The sequence below is a fragment of the Aulonocara sp. 'chitande type north' Nkhata Bay genome, linkage group LG23, assembly GCF_057382095.1.
Source record: "Aulonocara sp. 'chitande type north' Nkhata Bay isolate Kocher_YH1m ecotype deep benthic linkage group LG23, A_spYH_male_GT1.1, whole genome shotgun sequence".
Lineage (NCBI taxonomy): Eukaryota > Metazoa > Chordata > Actinopteri > Cichliformes > Cichlidae > Aulonocara > Aulonocara sp. 'chitande type north' Nkhata Bay.
In genome coordinates this window covers 37,000,298-37,008,561 of record NC_141365.1, presented here as the reverse complement: position 1 = coordinate 37,008,561, position 8,264 = coordinate 37,000,298, and the positions used below count along the sequence as shown (strand labels likewise).

The 8,264-nt window shown below is 41.7% G+C and overlaps 1 pseudogene; it reads right to left on the bottom strand.

The window, feature by feature from the left end:
- Window positions 1-484: 484 nt before the first annotated feature.
- LOC147302358 (uncharacterized) lies at window positions 485-5,621 on the bottom strand (annotated as a pseudogene).
- Between the last annotated feature and the right edge of the window lie 2,643 nt (window positions 5,622-8,264).

Genomic DNA, 8,264 nt, shown 5'->3' with positions numbered 1-8,264 from the left:
ACTGTCACTTAAAGGCTGCCAAAGCTGTAACTCACTATCGACCAACTTCTTTTTCGATAGATTATCTATAAATACCCATAAATACCTTAATAAACTTATTTAGGAAGTTACAAACCATTTGCTATCTGTTATTAAACTATCTTGAGTGAGTCCATCTAAAGTGGGGACCATATATACCTTACAACCTATTTATAGATGTGAACGTTTTTAAAGTACATTGTAACAAAAAATAAATGACAACACACAGGGTAGATCCAGAACGCACTGTATTTTTAAGATGCCAATCACAAAAACATGAGAACAATGCTTACAGATTGGACACACAAATTTTGATACACAAATAAAAACTGTCATAAACTATCAGCAATATTTGAGGTAATACAGAACACAGCTGGATGCAAACTATATGACCTGTAGCTCTTTACATTAAGTTTTCAAATAACATTTTTAAAAAGAAAAAAAAAAGCAGTAGCAACATTCAGAATTATCTGTATTTTTTGGAAATGCCATATATCAGTCTCCCCAATGTACCATTTTTGTGCTTTTTTGTGAGCCACTCGTTCCACTCAATAACTGTAAGGTGTTCTGACAGTAGTCTATCATTTCTGTTACCCCTGAGTCTCCAGATTTGCTCCTTGTAAGACCTCCAGGCTCTCTCCAGATGTTGGGTATGGGCACCTGTACGAGGGTCAACATACCACCTGCTGTGGTTAACAGTCATACCCTAAATTTGGGAGTACACGATAGGCCCGCCATTCATCACTTATCACTGAGGAACCAATCCGGACATGAAGGGTAATCACAGGAACAAGATGTCTTCGAGATCTTTTCTCCACAAGTCGCAAGATAGGCCTCGTTTTCCCTCGATGTTTTATGCCCAGCATTCCAAAGATCCACTTTCTTCTTTTCCATCCCCCAGCCATTTTTCCTCTCCCATACTGATGCAGAAACAAAAAAATGGAAAAAAAAAAGACTAAATGATACTATGAAAGGTTGATAAATATATAGATGTAATATTAAATTACAGTCACAAAAACTTACCTTTCGTTTGTGACGAAAGTGACTCTCATCAATCACAATAAACTCCCTTCGGTCACCAATCTGCTGACCTGTACGATGTCTCAATCTTTGAACTGCAGCCACACATACCCTCCTTATGTTTTTTGGACATTTTACTAATTGTTGTTGTACTGCCTGCAATGGTGTCAACTATCATGTCAATTTGACGTAATCGCAGACCCTGAGAAAATTTTGAGAGAAAAAAAACATCCTTACAAAAATCTTTTTCATTATTTTTTTTCTGTAGTGTTTAAGCTCACCTGTAGATAAATTGCATCCAGCGTTGAAGTGAGACTTTAGAACGGCTGAAAAGTGACTTGTGTCTGACGGAGGTTTGTTTGACGTGTCCACCATGTGTATGGGCAGAAATCTGTGCCATCAGAAACTGAATACGAATAAGGTAAATTTGAATTTGAATTGCTCAGATTGAATCTGAATTGTAACTTGAATAAATGCTTTTAAAAACTGAATATGAATTATCCTAATTTGAAATTCAATTTATTGGTCTGAAAATGATCATCACTAAATTGAAATTGAATTTTATATTTTGAAAATGAATTAATTTCCTTTGAAACCGTATTTTATCCTTTAAAAATTTAGCTCTCGAATAATTTCAGATTTACTTCTCACCATTCAGTTTCAGTTCTACAATTCAGTTTCAGTTCCAAAATTCAGTTTTTTGGGACTTACATCAGCATCTTGAGCTGAATTAAGACTTCAGAAGTCATTCGTCATGTCGAATGACCAGTGGATAAACGCTCAGGTTTGTAATAAATGTATTATTAGCGTCATGTTAACAAATGATAACCGTACGAAAACTTTTATGCTTATTGTAGCTGTTACCTCAAAACGCTAATTTAGCGTAGTTTGTGTTGGATTCAGCTTTGACGAACAAATATGATCGACTGTTTCTAGTAGAATTCCAAAGTTGTCATCTTGTACCCTGTCAGAGCCCTGTATGCTTGCAGAGACCCCTACAGTCATGTAAAAAGGAATATTATGAGAAATTAATAAATATGAATAAAAATAATATTAAAGGGATTTGGAAAACATTAAATACCATCATTAAAAATGGTTCTAGGCAGTCAAATTATCCTTCGTATTTCGCTAATAATGATAGAAATATTAGTAACATGAGTGATGTGGTTAATGAGTTCAATAAATTCTTTGTAAGTGTTGGGCCAGACTTGGCTGATACAATTCCTGATATAACAGATTCTGCAGAGAAAGAAACTAAACTCATTGACTGTAATCCTCATTATATATTACAGTTTACTTTATTTGCAGATGATACAAATATTTTTTGTGCTGGAGAGAATTCACAGCAGCTTTTGGAAATTGTCACACAAGAAATGATTAAACTGAAAACATGGTTTGACAGGAACAAGTTATCACTAAATTTGAAAAAAAAACTACATTTATGTTATTTGGAAATTGTAAAAAAGATGCCGGAGCAAAATTGTTAATAAACAATGTTGAAGTTACGGTGGCTGGGAAGTGCAAATTGCAACAAATTAAAAAACCACAACAAATTAAAAACCCGCAACAAATTAAAAAAACCCCACAACAAATTACAAAAACCCGCAACAAATTACAGAAACCCACAACAAATTAAAAAACCTCACAACAAATTACAAAAACCCACAACAAATTACAAAAACCCGCAACAAATTTAAAAAAACCTACAACAAATTGAAAGGGATTGTCTGAAATACCGGAAGTGACGCAACAATTAGCCTAATCCGGTTGTTCAGTGATGACGCGACAGATCCTACTTCCGGGTCTAAAGTAGTCTGCGTTTAATATGGCTTTTGTGTTGTTAACATGTTTAATGTTATGTATTTTCTTCTATTTGATCTCAAAAAGCTCCTAAAACAGTCAGTGATCCCTGTTGACCTCCCTCGGCTTTTATTACCACTAATCATTTATTTAAGCTCAGTTTTTAAAACCTTAGGATGTAACTACAGCCCAGCCCATGCAGCAGTATATGAATGACTAACCTCGTATTGTGGATGGATTATCTCAGTTGTTCTCCTGGCTGAAGTTTGGTCCTTTTACAGCATCCTGCCATGCGATTACATTTGTTTCTGACCACTGAGAACACTCACGTTAACTTTTATCGAGTGGAAAAAAAGTTAGCTTGTTTATATTATGCTAACATAGTTGTGTCGCTAGCAGTCACGTAGCACATCATTATATACCAGTTAGCCCAACTTCAGTAACCCTACAAACGTCACTGCTGTTTAGTTTTCTGTCTTCATTTATGTTGGAAGTGATAACAGAGCTGTACGTTTTAATTTGTTTTCAAAACCCCGCAGTCAGGACATGCTATATTGTATTTAGATAGAAGCTAGCGAGCTAACTTCCTGCTAACTTCTAACTCCGTTAAATGTCATAAATTCCGTTTTCATGGATGCCTGGATGTTAAACTCAATTGTTACACCTGGTAGTGCAGAACGCTGATCATTTTATTAAAGATGAAAGACTTTAGAGAGTTTTTCAACTCTCAGTAATGCCATAGTGATCGTTTGATATATGGACCTGCAGTGGAGTTTAGACCCAGACGTCAGACTGAACAACCGGATAGGGCTTTTGGAGCGTGATGTCACGAGAGGGAGCGTGGCCATGATTTTTGGTTGAGGCGCCATGTTTCTGGGCCAAACAAAGCACTAGCGAAAGAGGAGCAAAAGTACACGGATAACACCAGCTATGGTTCGTACTTGCTGTGCGGTCGGTTGTAAACTTAGATCGCACGACCGGCAAGGGAATAAGGTTGAAAATGGTTTATCTTTTCATTCTTTCCCCACCTGGAAGCAACATGAGGCAGCTCATGTATCGGATGTTACCAAAAGAAGGTGTCTAGTCTGGATAGCAGCTGTGAGACGAGCTGATATCCAGTTCTCTTCCATCTCCAAATATCTGTTGGTGTGTTCCAGACATTTTCATTCCGGTAAGTTATAGATATGTTCATATCACTCTTTATCCGGTCATTGTCACAAAGATGGCGGCGCGGCAATAGCACGCAGCGGCCACTCCGGAGCCAAAGTGGTGCTACATTGTTTATTGTTTACATTTTTGTGTGTAGCGTGTTTACTTTGCACTATGTATGGATATCGTCACAATATCTGTGCTAGTTTCTAGTTATTGCTCATCGCTCGTGGAGTTTGTGACTGTTAGATGCAGACCTTTTTATTTACCACGGGAATTCACCACTGTTTTCATTATCGGAGTGTACATTCCACCTAGCGCTAATGCTAATGAAGTGCTATGGGAACTGTATACAAAGATCAGTGAACTGCAAAATACACACCCGGATGGACTGTTTATTGTTGCTGGAGATTTCAACCATGCAAATCTGAAGTCAGTGCTTCCTAGATTCCATCAGTATGTGGACTTTGCAACGAGAGGGGAAAGCACGCTGGATCTTTGTTAGGTTTTGTATTGTTCATTGTCATTTATGCTTAGAAATATTTAACCATATATGCTTAGAGGTGTATAATCATTTGTAGATTGAAAGAATGTCTCATCCTAGGAGGTCTGTAACAACTCTGTGTAGCATGAAGAGGGGAGTGCGTTCACTCCTCTCCAGAGTGTTCTGGCATAGATCACACACCTCCTAGGAGAGGCCGTATCTTCTCTTGCTGATATATGGTTTAGCAAACACACGTATATCTGTTTAAGTATAAGAGCCTTTTGTTCAGATGGACCCGCTAGACTCTTCACAGGGTCACATCTTGACCTCACACAAATCACACACACACACACACACACACACACACACACACACAGGCAAAGTACTCTTTGTGTGTATGTAGACGTCATATGTTAATGAACCTATGCATATACATGTAACCTCAATAAAAGCGCAGTGTTACGGGAGAACGAACGAGAGCAACTGGGGTCAAGCGAAGGAACGGCGCCTGTACGGTTATCTCCCGTGCACGAGAAACATGAAGAACTTTGCCTACTCGTGTCTTGCTTTGCTGTGTAATTATATTGTCCTCAACGGTCCAGCAGATAGGTTCAAGCTACAGACCTATCAATCTTGTTTACACAAACATCCCCGGCGCATATCGGGCAGAGCCCCGCCCCCACCTCGGCTACTCAGACCACATCTCTGTTATGCTAATTCCAGCATACAGACCACTCGTCAGGCGATCAAAACCGGTTCTGAAGCAGTTGAAAACCTGGCCAGCAGGAGCCATCTCTGCTCTTCAGGACTGCTTCGAGAGCACTGACTGGAACATGTTTAGGGAGGCTGCAACTTACGGCGACTTCACTGACTTGGAGGAGTACACGTCATCAGTGTCCAGCTACATCAACAAGTGCACCGATGACGTCACTGTCTCCAAGACCATCATCTCACGATTACTGCGGAAGTGCGTGCACTTCTGAGGACCCGAGACTCTGCCTTCAAAGCGGGAGATAAGGTGGCACTTATAAGAGCTAGGGCTGAACTTTCTCGGGCCATCAGAGAGGCGAAGCGGGTTAGGCCAGAGAATCCACAACCACTTCAAGCACAGCGGCGACACACGGCGCATGTGGCAGGGCTTACAAGCCATGACTAACTACAGGACGACATCACCTGCCTGTGACAGTGACGGCTCCCTCCCAGATGCGCTGAACAAATTCGACAGGCAGAACGACGTGGCGGCGAGGAAGACCACCCCTCCTCTGAACGACCAGGTCCTGTGTCTCACTACAGCTGAGGTAAGGCAAGGCAAGGCAAGGCAAGGCAAGTTTATTTGTATAGCACAATTCAACAACAAGGTGATTCAAAGTGCTTTACAGAGACATTAGAAACAAAAACAAATAAAAAGCATGATTTAAAATTGATTAAAACAAGCAAAAAAACAAACTAACTAATTAACAAACAAACAAACAAAACAGTATATAAAATCAAAACAGATAAAATCAGAACAGTAGATAAAATCAGTAGTTAAAATGTTAGTTTTGAAATTTAAGCTTAAAAGTGTGGATTTGGTGCTTTATTCAAATGCAGCTGAGAACAGGTGAGTCTTCAACCTGGATTTAAATAAACTGAGTGTTTCAGCTGATCTGAGGCTTTCTGGGAGTTTGTTCCAGATATAAGGAGCATAAAAGCTGAATGCAGCTTCTCCGTGTCTGGTTCTGACTCTGGGAACTGATAAAAGACCGGATCCAGATGACCTGAGAGATCTGGAAGGGTCATACTGGGTCAGGAGGTCACTGATGTATTTTGGTCCTAAACCATTCAGAGCTTTATAGACCAGCATTAGAACTTTAAAGTCTATCCTCTGATGGACAGGCAGCCAGTGTAAAGACCTCAGAGCTGAACTGATGTGGTCCACTTTTTTGGTCTTAGTGAGGACTCGAGCAGCAGAGTTCTGAATGAGCTGTAGTTGTCTGATTGATTTTTTAGGTAGACCTGTAAAGATGCTGTTACAGTAGTCAAGCCTACTAAAGATGAATGCATGGACTAGTTTTTCCAGGTCCTGTTGAGACATCAGATCTTTTATCCTTGATATATTCTTGAGGTGATAGTAAGCTGATTTTGTTATTGTCTTAATGTGTTTTTCTAAGTTTAGGTCTGCATCCATCACTACACCCAAATTTCTCACCTGGTTTGTGGTTTTTAGGTGTATAGATTGAAGTTCTCTGGTGACCTGTAATCGTTTTTCTTTGGCGCCAAAGACTATTACTTCAGTTTTGTTTTTGTTTAGCTGGAGAAAATTGTGGCACAACCAGTCATTAATTGGTGAGGAAAACTCTACGCAGAGTCAACCCACGTAAAGCTTCTGGACCAGACAACATCCCAGGCAGAGTGCTCATCCCTGGCAGATGTTCTCACCGACATCTTCAACATCTCTCTGAGCAGTACCGTCGTTCCCACGTGCTTCAAGGCCACCACCATCGTCCCCGTGCCCAAGAAGTCTTCTGTGTCCTGTCTCAACGACTACCGTCCTGTTGCACTTACACCCACCATCATGAAGTGCTTTGAGCGGCTCGTCATGAGACACATCAAGACCCTGCTGCCCCCCTCACTGGACCCACTGCAATTTGCATACCGCCATAACCGCTCAACGAACGACGCCATCTCCACTGCACTCCATCTTGCCCTGACACACTTGGACAAGAAGGACTCACACGTCCGAATGCTGTACATAGATTTCAGCTCAGCATTCAACACGATCATCCCCCAACAACTGATCGGAAAGCTGAGCCTGTTGGGCCTGAACACCTCCCTCTGCAACTGGATCCTGGACTTTCTGACCGGAAGGCCTCAGTCAGTACGGATTGGGAACTGCACCTCCAGCACCACCACACTGAGCACTGGGGCCCCACAAGGCTGTGTGCTCAGTCCTCTGCTGTTCACACTGCTGACTCATGACTGTGTAGCAACACACAGTTCAAATCACATCATTAAGTTCGCTGATGACACGACCGTGGTGGGTCTCATTTGCAAGAACGACGAGTCAGCGTACAGAGAGGAAGTGCAGAGACTAACAGACTGGTGTAAAGACAACAACCTGTCTCTGAATGTTGACAAGACAAAAGAGATGGTTGTTGACTTTAGGAGGACACGAGGCGACCACTCACTGCTGAGCATCAACGGCTCCTCTGTGGAGATCGTTGACAGCACCAAATTCCTGGGCGTCCACCTGGAGAAAGACCTCGGCTGGTCCCTCAACACCAGCTCCCTGCACAAGAAAGCCCAACAGCGTCTCTTCTTTCTGAGAAGACTGAGAAAGGCCCGGCTTCCACCACCAATCCTGACCACCTTCTATAGAGGAACTATCGAGAGCATCCTGAGCGGCTGCATCACTGTCTGGTTTGGGAACTGTGCCATATCGGACCGCAAGACCCTACAGCGGATAGTGGGAACAGCAGAGAAGATCATCGGGGTCTCTCTCCCCTCTATTGAGGACATCTACACCACACGATGCATTCGCAAAGCCACCAGCATTGTGGCTGATCGGACACACCCCTCTCACACACTCTTCACACTCCTGCCATCTGGAAAAAGGTACCGAAGCATTTGGGCACACACATCCAGACTATGCAACAGCTTTTTTCCACAAGCCACCCGTCTCCTCAGCAAAAAGGGACTGACTGATAAACACGGACGCACACACACGCACACACACACACACAAACATTATCACTCAGGTTAACTCAACTACCTCAAAACATTGTGACTGGACTGACTAATCAACACAAGCGCA